Genomic DNA, 24,430 nt, shown 5'->3' on the forward strand with positions numbered 1-24,430 from the left:
CTTCTGGGGATCGGCAAAAGCCAACACCAGGGCCTGGGTCAGCGCCGTTTTCAGAGATTGGAACGCTTCCTCACATTTATCATCCCATCTCGATGCAAAAGGCTCCGCCGGGTTCCAGTATCCTCCTGCGTCTTGCCCTCAGTCCCCCTTCCTTTTCCTCCTCACAGGTGGATAGCCACACAATAGCTGGGTCAACGGGTGACACATTTTTGCGTATCCTTTCACGAATCGCCGGTAATACCCACAGAACTCCAAAAACAAGTGTAGGGCGCTCACCTTCTGGGGTCTTGGCCAGGTGGTCACTGCCTCTTTCTTAGCCAGATCAGTAGCCACTCCTTCTTGAGAAATTATGTTAACAAAGGAATACAATTCCCGTTACCAGTTATCATAACCCAAACAAGCTGCCAGAGAAAGCACTCTCTCCAGTTAGCATAACAAAGAAGCATTCTTACTTTTAACAAACAAAGAAGCCATTTTGATTAACATACACAGTAACATAAGAAACCCTTTACAAGTCTATTGAGGAATATAGGGTAGCAAGAAAGAAGCTTAAAAAGGGGCTGAGGAAAGCAAGAAGGGGGCATGAGAAGGACTTGGTGAGTAGGGGAAAAGGAAAACCCCAAGGCATTCTTCAATTATGTGTAGAACAAAAGGTTGACAGGGGTGAAGATAGGACCGATTAGAGATAAAGATGGGAAGATGTTCCTGGAGGCTGTGGAAGTGAGCGAGGTCCTCAATGAATACTTCTCTTCGGTATTCACCAATGAGAGGGAACTTGATGATGGTGAGGACAATATGAGTGAGGTTGATATTAAGGGAGAAGAAGTGTTGGAGTTGTTAAAATACATTAGGATGGATAAGTCCCCGGGGCCTGACGGAATATTCCCCAGGCTGCTCCATGGCGCAAGGGAAGAGATTGCTGAGCCTCTGGCTAGGATCTTTATGTCCTTGTTGTCCACAGGAATGGTACCGGAGGATGCATGTGATAGAGTCAACTGAAAGAGAATTAAGAAAGGTACTGGATGGTGCCGTAGCAGAGTTTAATGATGGCATTGATAAACTCAAACATATCAAGGGCAAAATAGTGTTAAATGAAAATGCCACACCCAAGTTATACAAAGTCCATCTGGTTCCTTATACCATTTTTGATAAAGTAGCCAGCGAGCCAGATTGCATGGTAGTAGGTACTACTCTCAACTACACAACTAGGTAGTTTATTCCATGGGTCTACAACTCACCGTGTAGAGAAATGCTTCCTGATATTAGTCTGAAATCTCCCTTTAACCAGTCTCCGCCTATGGTCCTGTATTTTTGTTGATGGATTAATTCTGAAGTAGCAGCTGGCATCCACCTTACTTAATACTCTTAATGATTTTGAACACTTCTATCATGAAGAAAGATTGAAAGAATTAAACCTTTTTACTGCAAGTAGACGTAGAATGAGACTCCTCATTAGGCTAAAAAGATTAAATCCTTTCAGTCTTTCTTCATAGCTCATACCCTACAGACCCGGAATGAGTCTATCATCCTTCTCTGAGCTCTCTCCAGTGCCTTTGCATCCCTCAGACAATGTGGAGACCAAAATTGTAAACAGTACTCAAGGTGTGACCTCACACATGCATTATATATCTTAACGAGAACGTCTTTAGACTCTAACTCCACTGATTATATTATATAACCCAACATCCTATTAGCCTTCCTAATCACTTCCATGCATTGTCTAGATGTTGATGCTGATGAGTCTATCAGGACACCCAAATGCTTCTCATACAGTGGACTTTCCAACTCAAGACCCCCCCATTGTATATTTATATCTAATATTTCTATTTCCTATATGTAATATTTTACATTTACTTACAATAAATTTCATCTGCTATTTATTTGCCCACATCCAGATTTTGTTTAGATTTAGCTGTATTGATTTTGCTGCTTGAATGTTATCAGCCTGTCCCCCTAATTTTGTGTCATCTGCAAACTTAACTGGTTTATTTGTTATGTGCTTATCCAAATTAAAAACAGCAGCAGCTCCAAAACCAATCCCTGTGGAATCCCACTTTTAACATCTTCTAGGTGTGATAAGTATTTAGGCCTGAATGGGAGGATGTGGAATTTACTACACTGTGTGATGTCTATATAGTATTTGTATTGTTAGTATAATATATTATGATTAGAGAGCAATATGTTACGTACTTCAGTTGGAGTTTATAGATAAGCAGGGAGGAATATGGTGCATTTAATATTTCAGTATTATAAATATATTGCTTAAGTATTTCTTGTTCGATTAAATAATTCATTGTGGGTTATATGTAAAAGAATATGAATGGTATGTGTCATTACGCCACTGTCATAATTTCATGCCTCACTAAAGTAAAAGAATGAAATAGCACACTTCTCCCAGCTCTACATTTTTCAATTAATTTTATGTTTTGGAGTTACAAAACATAAATGTTCCTGACCTATAGGCAGTTCAGCTTACAAACAGTTATCAGGAATGGAGAGACCCTGTCATAATCTTGAGGTTGCTGTAACCTCAAAGCAACTAACTCCTGCACTAAACAGACTTCAAAGGTTTTTGTTCCTTCTTTGTTTGCTTTAGAACATACATAACCTACACAGGAATTAAACTCTGCCATGCTTTATTGTATTAGGGTAATTACGAGTTTTTAGCTTTTTTTTCCTGAACATCTCAACTCGGAGTCTGACCTGCCTAAAGCCCCTGGGTCCAAGAGTCACTCCCGAATCTTCTTCATCTCTCTTCTGCTTCTTAACCAATAACCTGCTGTCAAATATTGTCTGTGACTTCCTTTGAAATGTCTCGGGATGGATGGGTCAAACAGCCAGAAAGTGAGAGTGCTGTTGTGACCCTTTTAAGTGGGTGGAGTATAAATTTGAGCTGGTGTGTGGGATGTGCCTGTGTGTAATAGTTCAATGACGACGTGTTGTTATTGAGGATTCAGACTGACAGGGTACAGCATGTCCTTTTACATGAACTGCAATTGAACCTTCAGCTCAAGACTCGGAACAAATTTTCAAAATACAAGTAATTTCTTTCCTAATTACAGCAAGAAAGTCCCCCAAACAACCAAAAAAAAAAATAGCTTGTCGTTTTATAATACTGGCTGAGCATTAGATCAACCGTTCAACACTGTCTCAAGGAATCTCACTTTTGTTTCAAACAGTAAACAGGTTCAATGTCTCTGTCCCAGTTTAGTACAAAGTAAAAATAACAGTTATATTTCAGTTTAAATCGGGCTCATCATTCAGAGCAGAGATGGAACATAGGATTCATTCTGAAGCAGGGAAAGATAATGTATTTCAGTTGATCCCTGTGCTGAGGGGTTTGTGGAAAATTACAAGTTATTAATTAAGTTATTAACAAGCTGGTTACAAGCAAATACATGGGAGGGAAAGATTAACCATTTCCTTTCCAGTTTTCCAGATTACAAACTGAGTGTTGGAATATTGTTTGTAAACAGACAAACATATACATACATAGAAACACACACACACACACACATACACGCCTTGGATAATTTTACAAATACACTTTTGATGTTATTTTCCAGTGCCTTTAGATATCTCCTCTCATCGTGACCCTTTCTTGCCAGTGAGCAGTGTGCTATAATGGGGACAGGTTGTAGAGGACCCTGAACCTGGATGTTCAGTACAAGATCCATTCTCTTGTATGATTCAGTAATAACCTGGAATTTAGGTCCAGACAATCAGCATACTGCAGCTCAGTTACAGAGATAAGGTGGCCTGTGTTCTGGAGTGGAAATGGTAGAGGCCGAATAAAGCTCCATTCTCAAAGCAAGTTCAAAGGTGAAATGCAACAATGCCACAGTGAAAATGGTTGGGGAAAGTTTTGGGACATTGTTACAGTCTTGTTTGACTGGGGTCTTTCACTAAGAATGGTGTGTCGCAGACACATTGCATCAAATCTTGGTTTGCATGCAATCGTGAACCAAATATAAGAGGATGGCAAATTTGTGTGCAGCTGCATATGAAGAGATTGCTCTGCACTCTAAAGGGTCAAAGGGTCTTTAGTCAGGTCGTAAAGGCTCATGCTCGTATTGCTCCCTACTGATTGCTCTTTGAGTTGTCATGGGGTGGAAATCATGTCCACTGTCCATACTCAACTGTGTTTTCCTCATTCAAAAGCCTTCAGCAAAAGGCAAGGAACACCTCCAACAGTGGGACCATGGAAAGAAGCCAGTTGTATACCCAGGATGGATGCTCCTTTGATACACAGTCTCACATTGTTCATAAGGCTTTTGATAATTTACCATATCTGGTCATAACTTTGTGTCAAACTTATAATTCTCTTTCTATGTCTTATAGTATTTGGGACCGACATGTGGATGTTGGGAGAGAGTGATCCCATGGGATTTGTTTGGGGACTGGCACAGGAATGTGTTTTAGAATGAGGCAGAGTTTGAGGACTGACACAGTGAATTCCTGTGTCTTATATCAGGCTGAGTTTGGAGCTCTGAATTTTGATTTCTGGGTAAGCATGAAGGCAGGAGAAAGGGGTTGACAGGGATCAATAAATTGGCCATGATGGAATGGCAGAGCAGAGACCCGATGGGCCAAATAGTCTAATTCTGCTCATATGTCTTATCATCCAAGTTAAATACTTATCCATTTCTAAACTTTGTCTTTTTATTTATCCTGGAGACTTCTGTAATCTCTTCTGCACTCTCCTTCCTTTTATCCACACTTTTCAAAACTGCTGAATTGTTGAACCTATTATTTAGATTAAAGACACATGTCAACCATCTCACTGACTGCAATTTTCCACTACAAAATGTCTACCCTTTCTCAGTCTCACTACATATTGCCTCTACTGGAATACCAGCTGCTCCATCCACTGCCCTTGAGTCAGTTTCCCATCCCCCTGCTAATTTAGTTTAAACCCTCCCCAATAGGTCTAGCAAACCTGGCTGCAAGAATATTGATCCCCTCGTTCAGCCGTAACCCATCCTTTTTCTACAGGTCATATCTTCCCCAGAGGAGAAGATATGATCCAGGGATATTAAACACTGTCCCCTGCACCAATTTCTCGTCACACATTTAACTGCCACATCATCCGATTCACACCCTCACTTGCATGTGACACAGGCAACAATCCAGAGATGATTACCCTTGAGGTCCTGCTTTTCAGCTTTCTACCTACATCCCCAAAATCTCTCTTCACTTTCTCATCCATTTTCCTACCTATGTCATTGGTATGCACCAATACTGTAAGTACTATGACTTCTGGCTGTTCACCATTGTCCTTTTGAATGCAGTGGAGCGATCTGAGACAACCCTGAACTTGGGACCTGACAGGCAACACACCATCAAGGCATCTCTTCCACGGCCACAGAATTTCCTGTCTATTCCCCTAACCTAATTCCCCATTTGCTACTGTATTCCTCTTCTCCCCCTTCCCTTTTGAAACACAGCCAGACTCAGTGCCGGAGACCTGGTCATAGCTTTCCTCTGGTAAGTCAATCCCTCTGACGCTATCCAAAACAATATACCTATTACTGAGGGGAATGGCCATGGGGCTGTTCTGCATTGTCTGCCTATCCCTTTCTCTCTCCTTACAATCATCCAGCTACCTACTTCCTGCATCTTAGGGGTGACTACCTCCCTTTAGCTCCTATCTACCACTTCCTCATTCTTTGCAATGAGCTGAACACCATCCAGCGGCAGCTCCAGTTCCCTAACAAGGGATATAAGGAGCTGCACTGTATTAAAAGAAAAGGTCATCTTGCAGAACGTTCATGTAGCAGGATCTTCTTACAGGCAATGCAAAACAAGCTTTTTATTGTACTTCACTAAATGTGACAGTAATAAAACAACTTGCCAATGATGTTATACACCTCTGCAAGGTCATCCCAATTTCCCCTACGCTCCAGAGGAAAGACTCAACCTTCTTCCATAACTGAATCCCTCATGATGCAGTAACACTCTCGGAAAGCTTTGTCCTCACCCCAGCACGACAACATGCTGGGGCTTTGTAGCAGCCATTCACTGTGTGTCTGTTGCCCCAGATACCAGCAGCTGCTGTCTCTGGTGCCTCTTGTCAGTTTAATCTGCCCTCACTCTGGTAAGGCATGCTGCATAGTGACGGGGAAAGGGGTTGTTGGGGGTTCGATGTTAGGATACCCGTCTTGTGTGGGGTATGACACTGCCTCGGATGAGAGCAAGAGTGTGGGAATGTATATGTTCATGAGGAATGTGAATGTGGACCGGCCTGAATGTGGGGAGGTGCTTGGGACCCCACTGTGAGTGTATAGATGGGTAGGTGGGAGGGAAGTGGTAGAGTTTATCTGGCCAGTGTGGGGAGGACTCTAGCCAGGATGAAGGTAGAGTTTGTGGGGTGAGCTGAAAGGTTTTTTGCAGGTTAACTGTTCTGTGTGTTTTACCTGTCAGGGTCTGGATTGTGTGTATGTACAGCATGTGTCTGAGTCCCCAGACAGAATTAAATTAGCAGGGAAGGGGAGACTCTATAACACTAATTTTATCACCCTAATTACAGTTTTTAGGCTAGGTTTAGACCATTTGGTGATAGGTTTGTAATTTCTCTCAGTCCATTTTCTCTCTGCCCTCATTTTCTGAAGGGCAACCAGTTCACATTAGTTTCCAGGCCCAGGATCTCCAAAGAGTGGATCCCATGCTGTGGGAAGTATCTGTTAACAGGTGTGACCTGGTCTACCCCTGTAATATTACTAGGGTGTACTACTCTTAGGCTGTTATCTGTTTCTCCTCTGTACAAGAGGTGACATTGTTTACATTGAATTCCACATATTAAATTCTGCTGCGTGCAGGTCATCCTCTGCTCTTCTGGGTCCGCTTTCCTGGGACTCTCGTTATGTATATTTTTTAAATGTTTACAGGCCTTACAGTGGTTACTACCACACAGCCTTCCACTTTTCTAGGACCTCAGCAGTGGTGAAAGGAAGACTCACAACAGTAGGTGCTTGCAAAGCCATTGGCGGGCGTGGGAAGAGAACGGACTGGTTTATACCCATCATGGAGCTGACTATGTCCACAACCCTCTACAGCCCCTTCCGAGCTTCCATACACGTGATGATGGAACCAGTCGGAATGCTCTCTGCAGTGTATCTGTAGAAATTTGCCAGAACCATCGGTGACTACCAAATCTACTTACAGGTGCAGGCATGCGTTCTTCATGTTGACATCAGTATGTTGGGCCCAGGACAGATCATCTGAGATGTTGACATCCAGGAATTTGAAGCTGCTCACCCCTTCCTCTACTGACCCCTCAATAAGGACTGCTGGTATTCAGTGCAAGGTTTTGTTGTGATACCATTCAATCAGCTGATCTGTCCCACTCATTATGCTTCCTCATCCCCAGCAACAGCGGTGTCATCAGTGAATTGATAGAGGTGTACCTAGACACACAATCATTAGGGCCGAGAGTGTGGAGTAGTGTGCTCAGCACTTTATCTGGGAGCTCCGCAGTGGTGAGGGATGAACTCACGACTGTATCAGTCAGCTCCTCCCTTTGCTTGAGAAACCTTTGGTGGCTACAGGGAGTGGAAAGACAAGCTTTCCCTCACACCCTTCCACTTTATCTGGGACCTCAGCAATGGTGACGTTGGTGAGCTGATGTGTGAGGCAGAGCTGTCCTTACTCTTACTGTGGTCACCAGTGGGTTTGGATTTACTCTTTGGATTAGATGCAAGGATCACCATAATGACTGCAGATCAGCAAAGATCAAGACCATAAGACATAGAAGCAGAATTAGGCCATTTGACCAAACAAGTCTGCGCAACCATTTCATATGGCTGATTGAAAATCCCTCTCAACTCCATTCCCTTGCTCTCTCCCCATAACCTTTGGTGCACTTACTAATCAAGAACCTATCAGCCTCTGCTTTATGAGCTATATACCCAGTGACTTGGCCTCCACAGGCATCTGTGGCAATTAATTCCACACTTTCACCACCCTCTGACTAAATAAATACCTCCTCATCTCTGGTCTAAAGGAATGTGCCTCTATTCTGAAGCTGTGGCCACTGGTCTTAGACTTCCCCACTATAGGAAACAACAATTAAATATCAATTCTATCCAGACCTTTCAATATTTAATAGCATTCAATTTCCACATCCCCCTACATTTCTTCTAATCTCCCACGAGTACAGGTCCAGAGTTATTAAACACTCTTCATATGTTAAGACTTTATTCCTGGACCATCTTCATGAACCTCCCCTGGATGCTCTCCAAAAGCCAGCACATCTTTTCTTAGATACCGGGCTGAAAACTGTTCACAATCCTCCAAGTGCAGTCTGACCAATGTCTTATAAAGCCTCAGCATTACATCCTTGCTTTTATATTCTAGTCCTCTTGAAATGAATGTCAACATTGCATTTCTTACCACTGACTCAACCCTGCAAGTTAACCTTTAGGGAATCCGGCATGAAGACTCCCAAATCCCTTTGCTCCTCTGATTCCGAACATTCTCCCCATTTAGAAAATAGTCTACATCTGTATTCCTTCTAACAAGGTGCATGACCATATATTTCCCTACATTTTATTTCATTTGCCACTTCTCCTAATCTGTCCAAGTCATTCTGCAGACTCCCAGCTTCCTTAACGTGACATGCCCCTCCACCTGGCTTCGTATCATCTACAAACTTGGCCACAAAGCCATCAATGCTATCATCCAGATCATTGACATATAACATGAAAAGAAAAGGCCCCAATACTGACCACTGCAGAACACTACTAGTCACAGACAGGCAATCAGAAAAGGCTCCCTTTATTCTGTCTCTTTGCTTCTTGTTAGTCAGTCAATCTTCTATGCATGCCGGTATCTTTCCTGTGATAACATGGACTCTTATATTGTTTAGCAGTCTTGTGTGTGGCACCTTGTCAAAGGCTTTCAGAAAATCCAGGTGAAACAAATAAGCTTAAGGACTGGGTCAAAGACAGGAACTGAGCATTGCATCTGGCACAGGGTCATGTTTTGTAACTCCAAAACATAAAACTAATTGAAAGTGTTATGAATGTACCACAGCTCTGAGGGGCCGAAGGGTGCGGGGGTAGCCCCCTCCTTTGTGAGAATCGCAAGATCACTATTGAGTCAATTCAGGAGACACAGGAAATGAGGGAAAGACATGCAGAATCCACAAAAGGGTTGGACTGTGTCCTGGCCTCCGAAAGGCGGACCCATTGATACCGGCTATTGTCTCTTGGAGACGGACTTGTGTATTGCATCCTGGACGATGCAATCAAAGCCCCAGGCAATGAACCAAGGGGGAGGTTGGTGGAGGGATTGCATCATCCCCAACCTGATTGACATCGGAGACCCTGTGAGTCAGGATAAAAGAGGGTCTGTAGGAACAGCCTCTCAGACGCACCAGAAGAAACGCTAGCGATCCTGTAATAGAGAAAGCCGGTGGAAGGCCACATGCGTCCGCTTCCATTTGCCCGGAATCGGTGACCTTTGCCACAGAAAAACGGTTTTTAGCTAACAACGGGGAACTCAACTCTCAACGACTCTCGAAGGATTGACATCATAAACAGAATGGGCAAGTTTTAACCCGTCTCTCTCTCTCCAACAATTGTCACACAGGGTCCCCAACGGCGGCAGCCTGTATGAACTGAACGAACTATATATTTCCATTGGACAATTCATTATCCCCTAGACAACGATACAGCTTATTTCTTATTGATTATTATTATACCCGCGCTTTTAGATTTAGTATTGACGACGTATATTATCTGTGTGTTTCCATTGATATTATTTTTGTGTATTTTTATCAATAAATACTGTTAAAAATAGTACCATCAGACTTCAACGGACCTCTCTATCTTTGCTGGTAAGTGATCCAGTTACGGGGTACGTAACAAAAGAAAACCATGGGAGGGGAGAGATACGTGCATGAATATGTTTTAAAATGAACCCAAAACAACTACCTACCTGTTGAGACGTACAAGTTTAAAAAAGTGCAGCACATTTCTTTTTCCTTCAGAAGGAGAGAAACACAATCAAGATTAAAAAAAGGCAGACAATGGACAAAATTCACGGGTTGTAGCGAGTAGAAAAGAAAACTCAAAGAATAGCTACCATCTTACTCAGGACACAGTTTTCAACTAACTCCCTCCCCTCGCATCTCCGTGATCAGTTATCATTCGTTCCCATCAATTGAGGAAAGGGGTGGCACGCAACACAGGTCCTTCAGCCTTCAAGGTTTTCTCTCAGTGTGCTTTAATAATTAGAAGGCAGGCATCCAAAACCCTCTGCAATGACAGCTGACAACGGACCTGAAGTTTTCTGACTATACTGAGATACAATAAAAAGCCTTTGTTTTGTTTGCCATCCCGACAGATTATTCCATGCATAAATACATTGAGGCAGTAAAAAGAAAATCAAATGCAGAGAAAATGCAGTGCACTGCAGGTCAATAAACAAAGTGCGAGGGCCATAATGAGGTAGATTAGGAGGTCCAAATTTTTAACACTGATCAACAGAAAAGACAAGTCAAAGTGAAAACAATTTTCTTTTACAAATAGATCTAAATTCATTACAATTATTAAACGCAAAATAATTATTTCATAATTACTCACCCACTTCAAGTCAGTATTTAATAGATGCACCTTTTGCAGCAATTACAGCCTTGAGTCTGTGAGGATAGGCTTCTATCAGCTTTGCACATCTGGACACTGCAATTTTTCTCCAGTCCTCTTTACAAAACTGCTCAAGCTCTGTCAGATTGCATGGGGATCATGAGTGGACAGCCCTTTTCACATCCAGCCACAAATTCTCAATTGGATTGAGGTCTGGACTCTGACCAGTCACTCCAGGAAATGAACTTTGTTGTTTTTTAAAGGCATTCCTGTGTAGCTTTGGCTTTATGTTTCACGTCATTGTCTTGCTGTAAAACATATCTTCTCCCAAGTTGCAATTCTCTTTCAGACTGCATTAGGTTTTTCTCCAGGACTTCCCTGTATTTTTCTGCATTCATTTTACCCTCTACTTTCACAAGCCTTCCAGGGTCTGCTGCAGTGATGCAGCCCAGAGCATGATGTTTCGTGGTAGAGATGGTGTGTTCTTGATGATATGCAATGTTTATTCTGATGGCCAAAAAGCTCAGTGTTGGTTTCAACAGCCCATAAAACCTACTTCCAGCTGAATTCAGACTCTCCCTCATGCCTTGTGGCAAACACTAGCTGAGATTTCATGTGTAGTTTTTTCCAACAGTGGCTTTCTCTTTGCTACTTGCCCATAAAGCTGCAACTGGTGAAGCACCCAGGCAACAGTTGTTATATGCACAGTTTTTCCCACCTCAGCCACTGAAGCTTGTATCTCCTCCAGAGTTGTCACATGACTCTTGGTGGCCTCCCTCCCTAGTCTCCTTCTTGCACAGTCACTCAGGTTTTGAGGACGGCCTGCTCTAGGCAGATTTACAGCTGTGCCATATTCTTTCCATTTCTTAATGATTGACTTAACTGTACTCCAAAGGATATTCAGTGATTTGTAAATCTTTTTGTATCCATCTCCTGACTTGTGCTTTTCAACAACCTTTTGCAGAGTTGCTTGGAGTGTTCCTTTGTCTTTGTGGTGTAGTTTTTGTCAGGATACTGACTCACCAGCAGTCGGACCTTCCAGACACAGGTGTAGTTTTACTACAATCAATTGAAACATCTTGACTGCACGTGGGTGATCTTCATTTAACTAGTTATGTAACTTAAAAAACCAACTGGCTACACCGATGATGATTTGGTGTGTTATATTAAAGGGGGTTAATACTTAGACAATCAATTATTTTCTGTTTTATATTTGTGGTTAATTCCAATCACTTTGCAGAGATCTGCTTTCACTTTGACGTAAAAGAATCTTTTTCTGTTGATCAGTGTCAACAATGCCAAATTAAATCCACTGTGGTTCAATGTTGTGAAATAATTAAGCATGAAAACATCCGGGGGGGTGGGGGGGATACTTTTTATAGGTACTGTATATCAATATGTTGGACCCAGGACAGATCCTCTTGGATGTTGACACCCAGGAATTTGAAGCTGCTCACCCTTTCTACTGCTGACCCCTCCCCCATGAGAACTTCAAGACACTGCTAGACATTAAGAGCAAGTATTGAAGGTCTACCCCTTCAGTGAGTTGGTTGTTGGTGGAGGAGCTGGGGAGTTGGTCTTGCCTGCTACAGAGAGGTGTTGAAGTTGGTTTGTGAAGGTGGTGTGCAATCTCTATCAGGGAGTGATTGTCTTAGTCATTTCCTTGTGATTGCAAGACCCTGTTGGGCTTTGGTAGTGTGGAATGCTGCAAGTCTGGTTCGCTGGTTTATTAGCGGGACTGACGGTGGGGGACCTTGAGTGGCCTCGGTTGAATTGTGGACTAGGCCTCATGCTGAGGTGTCGTCTGTTGCGACCGCCCAGGAGAGATGACACTGTGGCGTCAGTGCTTCTCTCCATTGTTCACTCAGTGGAAGATGAGCTGGATTGTGTTCGTCTGCAGATTGCTGCGGGTTTGTTCTTGCTGACATCATCCTTGGACTGAGGGACTTGGGCTATGTTTTTTTTTTGTGGGCTGTATGTTTACTTCTGGCTGAGATGAGCCATATGTGCCTTTTGCTGTGTTTGGGGAGAGCTGTTTCATTTGGCTGTGTTCATTATGGCTTGTGACAATTAAACCCGAACGATGTTCAGTGCAAGGTTTTGTTATGACATCACTCAACCATCCGTTGGTGGCTACAGGGACAGGAAGGATGAGCTCTTCCTCACACCATCTGCAACCTCAGTAATGGAGACGGAAGGACTCGTGATCACATCAGCAAGCTCCTGTGTGAGGCAGATCTTGTCCTTCCTCTTCCTGTGGTCACCAGTGTCTTCTCAAGGTTGGGGTTTGGGTTTGCTCTTTGGGTTAGATGTAAGGAGATGTCATCTCCTGACAACAGGAGATGAGGTAAGACCAAGACCATAAGACATATGAGCAGAAATAGGCCATTCAGCCTATTGCATCAGTTCTGCCATTCCATCATGGCTGATTTATTATCTCTCTCAACCCCATTCTCCTGCACTCACCCCATAACTTTTCAATTAAGAAGCTATCAACCTTCACTGTAAATATACCTAATGACATGGCCTCCACAGCCATCTGTGGCAATGAATTCAATAGATTCACTACCCCCCGACTAAATAAATTCCTCATTAAATTCCTCATTATCTCTGTTTGAAAGGAGCATCCCTCTATTCTGAGACTGTGGCCTCTGGTCCTAGATTCCCCCACTATAGGAAACATCCTGTCCATGTCCACTTTATCTATGTCTTTCAATATTCAATAGATTTCAATGAGATCCCCCTCCCTCATCCTTCTAAACTCTAGTGAGTACATCCCCAGAAGAAGCAGGAACTCCCAGTGGCCACACATTTTAATTATACTTTTCATCCTGATATGTCGGTCTATGGCCTCCTCTACTGAGGCCACTCAGGTTGGAGGAACCTCCAACCTGATGGCACAAACATCAATTTCTCTAATTTCCAGTAATGGCCCCCTCGCTTCTCCTTCACCATTCCCCATCCCCTTTTCCCTCTCTCACCTTCTCTTCTGGCCTGCCCATTGCCTCCCTTTGGTGCTTCTCTCCCCCCACCCCCACTTTTCTTTCTTCCATGGCCTTCTGTCCTCTCCTATTAGATTCCCCCTTCTCGAGCCCTGCATCTTTTTCACTTATCCATTTCCTGGATCTTTACTTCACCCCTCCCCCTCCCCCTCCCACCTATCACCTTGTGTTTCTCTTCCCCCCTCCCCACCTTTTACATCTACTTTTTCACTCCAGTCCTGCTGAAGGGTCTCGGCCCGAAACGTTGATTGTACTCTTTTCCATAGATGCTGTCTGGCCTGCTGAGTTCCTCCAGCATTTTGTGTGTGTTGCTTGGATTTCCAGCATCTGCAGATTTTCTCTTGTTTGTAAGTAAAGTCAGGGATTGGGTCAGGGTGAAGTTTTGAGCATAAATACTCACAAATTGAGGTATGAGTCAGGAGCTAATGTTAGGGACAGGAATAATATTTAGAATTAGGGATTGCAGTTAGTTTAACTAGTTATGGCTCTGAATAGAGACAGCATTGGAGTTTAGGGATTGGGGTGGTGATTATAGATTGAGGAAGGTGAGGGACAGGGTTTTGTTTATTAAGACTTCAGATTTGGGTTAGAATGAGTCAGTATGGGATCTATCCTTTTGTTTATTACCTGTGGTATCAGACTGTCTGATCTCCTGTTTCATCTTTTGCATCTTCACTGTGTCACAGATAAGTTCCAATGTTACATTAGTGACATTCAAGAAAATGCTTAACTTTTTTGCAAATGTCCTTTGAAATATCATGAGTTTGAGAATGATGCCTCATAATTGCCAGTCTCTGACTCTCTCTCTCTGTCATTCACTCTGTCTATGTCTCTCTCCTTCCATCTCTTTCCGAGGTGGTTTTTCCCTTTGTCTTTTGGCCACAAGCTTGTCATTCTGTTTTGGGAAAATCTGTCCCCTTCCCCCTTGGGTCTTGATGAGGTCACACTGTCAGTTATGAAGCCATTGTGACGTTGCTTGGTGTTGTCAAGGTATCAATTGATATATATATACTGGCTTCGTTGTTAGCTGATCTACCAAACACATTCTGTTCCTTGTTGCTCTGTTAGTCTCTGCTGGAAGCACTTGTTGACTCTGGGCCTGTACTCGCTGGAGTTTAAAAGAATGAGAGTGGGATCTCATTTAAACCTATTGAATATTGAAATATCTGGATAGAGTGGATTTGGAGAGAATGTTTCCTATAGTAGAGGAGTCTAGGACCAGAGGGCACAGCCTTAGAATCGAGGGGCATCCATTTAGAACAGAGATGAGAAAAAATTTCTTTAGCCAGAGGGTGGTAAATCTGAGGAATTCATTGCCACAGACGTCTGTGCAGGACAAGTCATTGGGTATATTCAAAGCAGAGGCTGGTAGGTTCTTGATTAGTCAGTGCTTCAAAGGTTACGGGGAGAAGGCAGGAGAATGGAGTTGAGATGGATAATAAAGCAGCCATGACAAAATGATGGAACAGACTCAATGGGCAAAATGGATTTATTTTGCCCCTAGGTCTTGTGGTCTTTGGGAGGCCAGCCAGCACGTCTGTGTGAGTATTTTGTTTACACCTCAATCTGTCCCTTTGCCCTGGGATGAATATACCAGTATATTCACAATATATTTATTGTGGGGTGAGAAATGTATCAACCATTGTACTACATTCTGGAGATTACAAGCTGAAAGTGAGGTGGAGGAAAGCAGGACCTGCATGAGATTCAGACAGAGGCTCTGATTTCCAGTGATGTGGTGCTCGGTGTTGGAAAAATGGAGCTTTCCAGCAAACAGGTGGAGAGTAAAGTCTCGTTGCTCACGTTGCAGTTGGTGGACAGGGAGGATGGCAGTTCACCATTGACCAAGTTATAGGCCATATATGTCAAACTCAAGGCCCGCGGTGGAATTATCTTTGGCCCGCGAGATAATATCTAATTACTATTAAAGCTGGCCCCAGTAATCGAAGCGCCTATGGCGTATGATATGGCTAATGCTGAGTTTATTCAGGTACCAGGTTTTCAGGGTTTTTAGTGTTTATTCGGCAGTCTTGCTCGGCAGTCTTCTTCATAAGAAACGGAATTTGTAAAGTGAAACACTTTGTAGTTATAGCAGAGACCGAGACACATGAGAGCAGGCTGAAAAAACAGAGGCAACGAAAGCTGCATTCGCACGCGTCCGACTGATCCGGCCCGCATGAAGCTGCATTTTGCTCAATCCGGCCTGTGACCTAAAATGAGTTTGACACCCCTGTTATAGGCACTTTAGTTGAGTGCTATGCTACCTAACGGAGATCCAGAGCTAGTCCTGGAAGAGCTGTGGTTTGATATAATTTTGAGGCCCTCCCAGTTACAGAGGATGAGGGCATTTCTGCCACCACTTCCTACTGGGCCAAGAAAACTTATCAAAGTAGCTACCACCTTATGCAGGAGACTATTTTTGATTAACTCCCTCCCCTTTCACCCTCTGCAATCAGTAATTGAGTTTTCCCATCAATCAAGGAAGGGGGCCGTGTCCGAGACAGATCCTCTGGCCAGCATGGCTTCCTTTCACCGTACCCTAGTGTATTTTAATAACTGAAGGCAATCATCTGAAAAGCACTGCAGTGACAAAGGGCCTAAAGCTTTTCTGACTCTTCAAGCTTAATAGAGAAGCCTTACTGTAAATGATTTTACTGTAAATAATTTTGTGGTAAATAATTCCTTATTAACATATCACTACACAAAATAATTTCAACATAAAACAAAGGTAAAGTAATTGCCCTTTTGGTGAAGGGATGTTTGTGAGTGTTGTTTTGTCATTGTCTGTTTCCCGAGATACAATAAAAAGCTTTCGTTTTGTTTGCCATTCAAACACAGCATTCCGTGCATAAATACGTCGAGGCAGTAAAAAGAAAACTAACAAAATGCAGAGAGTGCGGGACGCTGCAGGCTGATGAACAAAGTGCAAGGGCCATAACGAGGAGAATTGGGAGATCAAAATTCATCTTTTAGTGTATGCAAGCTGTATTCAAGGGGTGAATTAGAAGCAGTCCTTAAGTATGGTGATATTTGCTTTTAAACTTGTATAAACCTCTTCTCATTGGGAGAGGGGAGAAGAGAGAATGATTGGGCTGGGAGGGGACCTTGACTATGTTGGCTGATTTCCTGAAGCATTGGGAAGTGTAGATAGAGACAGTGGAAAGGAGGCTGGTTTGTGTGAAAGACAGGGCTGCGTTCATAACCTTCAGCAGTGTCTTCGGTCTGGCACGGTGTTACTGAATGGCCAAGTACAGACCAAACGGTGGTAAATGGGATTAGTGTTATTGAGTGGCCAAGTACAGACCAAACGGTGGTAAATGGGATTAGTGTTACTGAGTGGCCAAGTACAGACCAAACGGTGGTAAACGGGATTAGTGTTATTGAGTGGCCAAGTACAGACCAAATGGTGGTAAATGGGATTAGTGTTATTGAGTGGCCAAGTACAGACCAAACGGTGGTAAATGGGATTAGTGTTATTGAGTGGCCAAGTACAGACCAAACGGTGGTAAATGGGATTAGTGTTATTGAGTGGCCAAGTACAGACCAAACGGTGGTAAATGGGATTAGTGTTATTGAGTGGCCAAGTACAGACCAAACGGTGGTAAATGGGATTAGTGTTACTGAATGGCCAAGTACAGACCAAACGGTGGTAAATGGGATAAGTGTTATTGAGTGGCCAAGTACAGACCAAACGGTGGTAAATGGGATTAGTGTTACTGAGTGGCCAAGTACAGACCAAACGGTGGTAAATGGGATAAGTGTTATTGAATGGCCAAGTACAGACCAAATGGTGGTAAATGGGATTAGTGTTATTGAGTGGCCAAGTACAGACCAAACGGTGGTAAATGGGATTAGTGTTATTGAGTGGCCAAGTACAGACCAAATGGTGGTAAATGGGTTAGTGTTGTTAGTTACTTGATGGTTCACATGGATGAAGCTCGCAAAGTGTCCGCTTCTGTGTTCTTTGACTCCGAGGTAAAGTATGGGAAGCAATTTCCTTTTAGGACAGTCTATCATTCTCCCCTGTGTTCGAAGTTTAAAATGGGCTCTGTTTCAGAAAGCAGCAAATGCAGTGGAAATGCAATGTGTGATGTTCTGGTTGCCTCGTTATAGGAAGGCTGTGGAGGCTTTGGAGAGGGTACAGAAATCATTCAACAGGATGCTGCCTGGATTAAAGAGTATTACATATAAGGGGGTGGGACACACTTGGATTGTATTATCTAGACTGTCAGGGGCTGAGGGAATATCTGATAGAGATTTATGTGAGGCATAGATGGGGTAGATTGTCTCTTAGCCAAAAGTCAAATACTAGAGGTTTTTCCACAGCCCTGCATCAGTCTGGAAACTACTCCAAATGCCCTCTCTTCCTACATTCCTGTCTTACTCCCCAAATATCTCCCCACAGCCCCATGTCAATTGCACTGCCCCATGCTCTCCCTGCAGTGGGATTAGTTTGGGGACTGACACAGTGCTGTGGGGGAGAATGAAGCACTGGGAGCAGTTGGATTGATTTGAAAATAGAGTTGGTCACTGTCACTATTTAGGGACTGAGACAGGGCTGTGTCGACAGAGCTGGACAGTAGCGTTAGTTTGATGTTGTACTTAGAGTTCTAGAGAGATTATGGAGCAGTTGGATTAGTTTGGGGACAGATAGGTCTGTATGGAGAGGGTGGGCAAGGGGATTAATTTTGTGGTCGTGGAGAGAGAATTGGGGAGAGGTATTAGTCTGAATATAATTGAGGAACTGTGGGAAGAGAATGTGGGTTGGTGGGATTAGTTTGGGACTGACAGTGCTTTGGAAATAGAATGGGGGCACTGTCATTGTTTAGACATCAACATCGTGCTGTGGGGAAAGAGCTGGGCAGTGGCATGTCTTTCAAGAGGGAAGGTCTGGGGATGGACACAGCCATTGCGTGGAAGTGGGGCAGTGGACAGATGCTGGGCTGTGGGTGTGGCAGAGAGTAGCAGGATTAGTCTAGGGACTGACACAAGGCTGTACTGAGAAAGCATAGCAGTGGTATCAGTCTGGGATCGACACGGGCCTTTGGAGACAATATGGGGCAGTGACATTTGTTTGGGGTCTGACACGGCTGTGAGAGTGAGAGTCACTCGAATTAGTTTGGGGACTGACACAGGGCTGTGTGACGACTGCTGAGAAGTGGCATTGGTCTGTGCTCTGCCGTAGGGTTGTGGGGAGAGAGCAGGGCACTGGGATTTGTTTGGGGACTGACACAGGGCTGTGTGACGACTGCTGAGAAGTGGCATTGGTCTGTGCTCTGCCGTAGGGTTGTGGGGAGAGAGCAGGGCACTGGGATTTGTTTGGGGACTGACACAGGGCTGTGTGACGACTGCTGAGAAGTGGCATTGGTCTGTGCTCTGCAGTAGGGTTGTGGGGAGAGAGCAGGGCACTGGGATTTGTTTGGGGACTGACACAGGGCTGTGTGACGACTGCTGAGAAGTGGCATTGGTCTGTGCTCTGCCGTAGGGTTGTGGGGAGAGAGCAGGGCACTGGGATTTGTTTGGGGACTGACACAGGGCTGTGTGACGACTGCTGAGAAGTGGCATTGGTCTGTGCTCTGCAGTAGGGTTGTGGGGAGAGAGCAGGGCACTGGGATTTGTTTGGGGACTGACACAGGGCTTTCAGGAGAGAGTGGGTGTTGGGATTGGTTTGCCTGTTGGAGAATGTGGGGATATGTTGTAAGCTTTGGGACCCACACAAAGCTGCTGAGAGAGAGCACGGCAGTGGGATTAGTTTAAAGGCTGATACAGGGCTAAGGGATAAGTCATCAGCAAAAAATACAAAATTTTATTTTTTGTCAGTCTTCATTGTGGAAGACACTAACAGTATGTCTGAAACTTGAGAGTGTCACGGGACAGAAGTGAGTGTAGCTGCTATTACCATGGAGAAGGGGCTTGGGAAACTGAAAAATGTCTGAAGGTAAGAAAAAACACTTGGACCAGATGAACTACACCCCAGGGTTCTGAAAGAGGAAGCTGAAGAGATTGTGGATGCATTAACAATGATCTTTCAAGAATCACTAGATTCTGGAATGGTTCCAGAGAACTGGAAAATTGCAAATATTACTCCACTCTGTAAGTGAGGAGACAGAAGAAAGAAAATTATAGGCCAGTTAGCCTGTCTTCAGTGGTTGGGAAGATGACAGAGTATATTATTAAAGATGAGGTATCAGGGTACTTGGAGGCACATTGTAAAATAGGCCAAAATCAGCATAGTTTCTTAAAGGGGAAATATGTTGGAATTCCTTGAGGAAATAACAAGTAAAATAGACAAAGAGTCAATGGATATTGTTTACTTGGATTTTTACAAGGCCTTGGACAAGGTACTGCACGTGATGCTGCTTAACAAGATAAGAGCCCATGTTAGTCAGCTCCATCTTGGGTACTAGCCTCCGTTGTATCCAAGACATCTTCAAGGAGCGGTGCCTCAGAAAGGTGGCGTCCATTATTAAGGACCCCCATCACCCAGGACATGCTGCGTTCTTATTGTTACCATCTAGAAGGAGGTACAGAAGCCTGAAGGTACACACTCAGCAATTCAGGAACAGCTTCTTCCCCTCTGCTATCCAGTTCCTAAATGGATATTGAACCCTTGAACACTAACTGACTTTTTTAGTATTATTTCTGTTTTTTGCACAATTTTTAATTTAACTATTTAATATACATATATATATATACTGTAATTGACTTACGTTTTATATTATCATCTATTGAATTGTACAGCTGCTGCTAAGTTAACAAATTTCACAACACATGACCGTGATATTAAACCTGATTCTGTTATTACAGGAAAGATACTAGCATGTATAGATGATTGGCTGACTGGCAAGAGGCAAAGAGTGGGAATAAAGGAGTCACATTCCATTATTTCAGGAGTAGATGTGCGTAGCTCCACTCTGTCAGATCAACATTTTGGAAATGAACTTTGACTCCTTTTTTTTGTTTAAAGTAATTTGGGCATTGCTGGCAAAACAAGAAGGTGGCATGGTGATTCGCAGCTGCTTCTGCGAGTCAACCAAAGGTGTTACTAACCTTTTTAAAGACATATTTTATGATTACAAGATCTTCCTGGACATTAAGAACTTAAAACACTGTAAGTCTACCCCATTAGTGAGTTGCTTGTTGGCGGAGAAACTAAGGAGCTGACTTGGTCCCAATCATGCTGCTGCCTGCGTCAGAGAGGTATCAGTGCATGAAGGAGGTGTGCAGTCGAACAGTGAGTGATTGTCTTGTGATTGCAAGACCCTGTTGGACATTGTTAATGTGGACTGCTGCAAGTCTGATTCACTGATTTATTGGTGGATGGCGGGGAGCTGCATGGTCTCGGTTGTAGTGAGGACTAGGCCTCAGGCCGCGGTGTCACCTGTTTACAGCCACTGGGAGCGAGGCGTCAGAGTCCGTGCGCTCCACTAGAGACAGTGTGCAAGTTGGAATTGGTGCTGCCCCTCAGTAGGGGAGAAGCCACGATGTGTTCGAATGCAGATTTGTGCAACATTCATGGACTCAGGGTCTTGGACTATATCTTTTTGTGTGACTGTGTTTTACTTATTGTTTTATTTTATTTGTGCTTGCTATTTTATATGTGTCTTGTGCTGTGAATGATTGTTGGTACTGTGTTTTGCACACAGGCCCCAGAGTAGGGCTGCTTCTTTTGGCTGTATTCATGGGTATTATGTACGGCTGAACGATAATTAAACTTGAACTATGAACTATTTGAACTACCTATCTTGAGAAGGTGGCGATAAGCCATCATAATGAGATGCTACCCATGCAGTGCCCAGTTTTGATAGGTCACTTCAAAGGGAAGTTGAGTTACCATGATGCTGTGGTCTATGACAGATAGAGTATGGACAATTTCCTCTCCTGAAGGATGATTGATATATACACTTAACAATGGTCAGGGTGCTTTTGATAACTTAGAGAGTCAGAATAATATGTCCTGGAAACATGCCCTTTTAATCAACTTGTCCTTGCTGATGAAGGTGCCCTCCTGAGCTTGTCTTGTTACTGTTTTGATCTTTGGCAGCTGGTACTTTTGATTGTTCAGGTTGTGTTTGTAAACATGGGCACTTGAAGAAAATAAATAAACTTCCTTAAAGGACAAATCTAGCTTGCACCTCTTTAATATGCTAAGATCTAACTTGAACCAGTTTGGCTCTTATGACGGTCAACATTATCGATGCTAAATTTTGAACAAATAACTGAATTAAAGTTCCCAGCTGCCACAATGTGATTTGCTTATGATTCCAGATAATTCATCCAGCATTTCAAGTTCAGTTTCCTGTATTGCAACCGAAAGATGTCATTGGCTGTAAAATCCTTTGGGGTATCCTGAAAGTGATGAGGAAGGTGTAATTACTTTCAACAACATTCTTGGACTTATGGGTGAAAACAAGAACTTTTTAAAAGTTATTTTGTGTCAAAAATTATTAAGAAATGAAATGTGTGCATCAGTTGTTGCTTTCATCATCAGGTTTGGTGGTAATTGAATTAATTGCACCAGAAGGACTGTACACCCTGATTAAAGTGCATATCTTTAGTGATAACAGTATTATCATCCGTGTTAATAGAACTGCCCTGTGTCTAAAAAATAAGGATTACTTTTTAATGGAATGAAGGTGAAATAATTGTGCTCTGTGACATTAGTCAATTGCATTGCCTGAAGGTATATTTCAGTTTGCAAATAAATTCTAGGAGGAACAGTACCTATCTGAGCCCAATACAGTTTTGTTATGTGCCTGTGGTGTTGCTGCAAGTTTTTCATTGTATCTGTGTATTTATATAGTGTACTTGTGTGTATCTGACACTCAACTTTGACTCTTAAGATACTTTAGTGATAATAACTGCATTGCAGCCAAAATGAAAACTCTAGCCAATAATTCATCCACATTAGGAAATTTCAAAGCACCGACCAGTAAAAAGCAATTTCTATATTATTTGTTCTGCTGATGGATGAAAAGAATAAACTTATTTGTGATCAGACCCTTCTAAACCATACTAGGTTAAACAATGGACACATTTGAAAAAAGAAGAGGCAAAAACGGAACAGACGATGTAAAATCTTTCTCTTTAATTGGCATTAGAGCCATGTTTAGTGGTAATGTGACATACTGTTTATTTAAAATATATATTGTGGAGGAAATAAATTGGATTTGCACTCACACCATTTACAATCAGTTGATGCATAGATGGAGAGACTTTCCTGGCAATGTGACAATTATGTTGTTGAACAGAGGAATTCTCATTTAAAATCATGCCTATGTCTCACCTCTAAGATTTTTAACAGTATCAAACATCAAGGACACATGTTTATGATCTTTCACTTCTGTCAAGAACAGGAGTTCAATGTTTTTGTAAAAAGCCGTATCTAAATTTTGCATTATCCTTGTTGTTAATGTAAAACTCAATCAGTCTTTGAGAGCCCAATCTGTCTTGGGACTGGACATCCCTTTTCCTTCAGCAAAGTGACATAAGAACATTCAAGTAAAAGTGGCAGAGGTTGGGAGGAGGTTTAGGGGAAAGTGCAAACTTTGCTACAAATACTATATCGACCCTTTGTCTGACTCTGAAATACTCAAGCTTTTGCTTTTCTAAGTCAGTCATGTGTGACCTAATTTATCTGTGAATTTTGGCATTAGTTTTTCCATTGATAGGTAAATATTGCACGTCACAAATACAAATCTATAACCGTTGATCAGCAGGTTTGTTCACAGTATAGATTTTGTTCTTAAATATGTGTGTGTGTTATCTTCAGAATGAACCAAACCTGTTTGTCTGAGGATTTGCAAACTAAACTTGCTGATTTACTAATATCAAAATCAGGAGAGTGTTATTGGACCAGCTTTCACACTTTGATATTTTTGCATTTCAAAGATGGAGGAAATGTTGCCTTTGCACACTTGTTGTAACGATCAATTCAAGGTTTAGAAGTCCCATATTTGGTCTGAGGTTGTCGTAAATCTTGCCCAGTTACAGCATCCCTTCCACAACTAGAGTTTATTACCCAAAACAAATAACCTAATCTGGATGTTAAATAATCCTAGTGCTCTTAAAAATTTGGCAATGAAATTGGAGTGTCGTAGGCAAAGCGAGTATTCACTGTCTGTCCAAAGTGCCCTTGTGCAAAGTGGCTTGCTTGTCTAGTTCACAGGGCAGTTAGGAGCAAGGAAATACACTGGGTCTGTTGTCATATATGGGCAGGGAAAGCCATTTGCTTCCCTTAAGGTCATTGGTGATTTTTGTAACAATCCAGTGGTCAAGGTTTACTTAATTTAATTTACACAACAATCGTGATGCTGAGATATAAACTCAAGCCTCCAGGATCTTTAATATGAAGACTGTATTGCAGGAGTCCTAACCAATATATTTTCACAGCCTTGGAAATATATTTTCAACTTTCACAATGCACTCTTTGAGTTAGAAGGTTATGTGTTCATTCTGAAATATTGAGTGCAAAAAACAAAAGTACAGAGTTGATATATTTGAGGTGAAATGTTAAGGTGCTCCATTGGATGTAAGTCAAAGCTCTCATGGCATTATTTCAGGGTAGGCGAACAGTCCTGGGCACTCATTAGCCAATAGTCAACATGTTATTAGAAGATTATGGTCAGCGTTACTTCAGGAATGTTACTACATGCCAATTTACAGCTAAAGTTACGTTACAGTAATGACCTCACTTTGTTGGTCGTACAGAGTTTCGGGGTGCTGTGAAAAGGACAAGGAAGATGCAATGGAAATGCAAGAGTTTTGCTCTACTTTCTAATTTATGTTTAACAGCTGGATCTCCTGTGTAAATAGCCTGTTTCTTTAATTACTTAAACTTGT

This window comes from Hemitrygon akajei, chromosome 6 (assembly GCF_048418815.1).
Source record: "Hemitrygon akajei chromosome 6, sHemAka1.3, whole genome shotgun sequence".
Classification (NCBI taxonomy): domain Eukaryota; kingdom Metazoa; phylum Chordata; class Chondrichthyes; order Myliobatiformes; family Dasyatidae; genus Hemitrygon; species Hemitrygon akajei.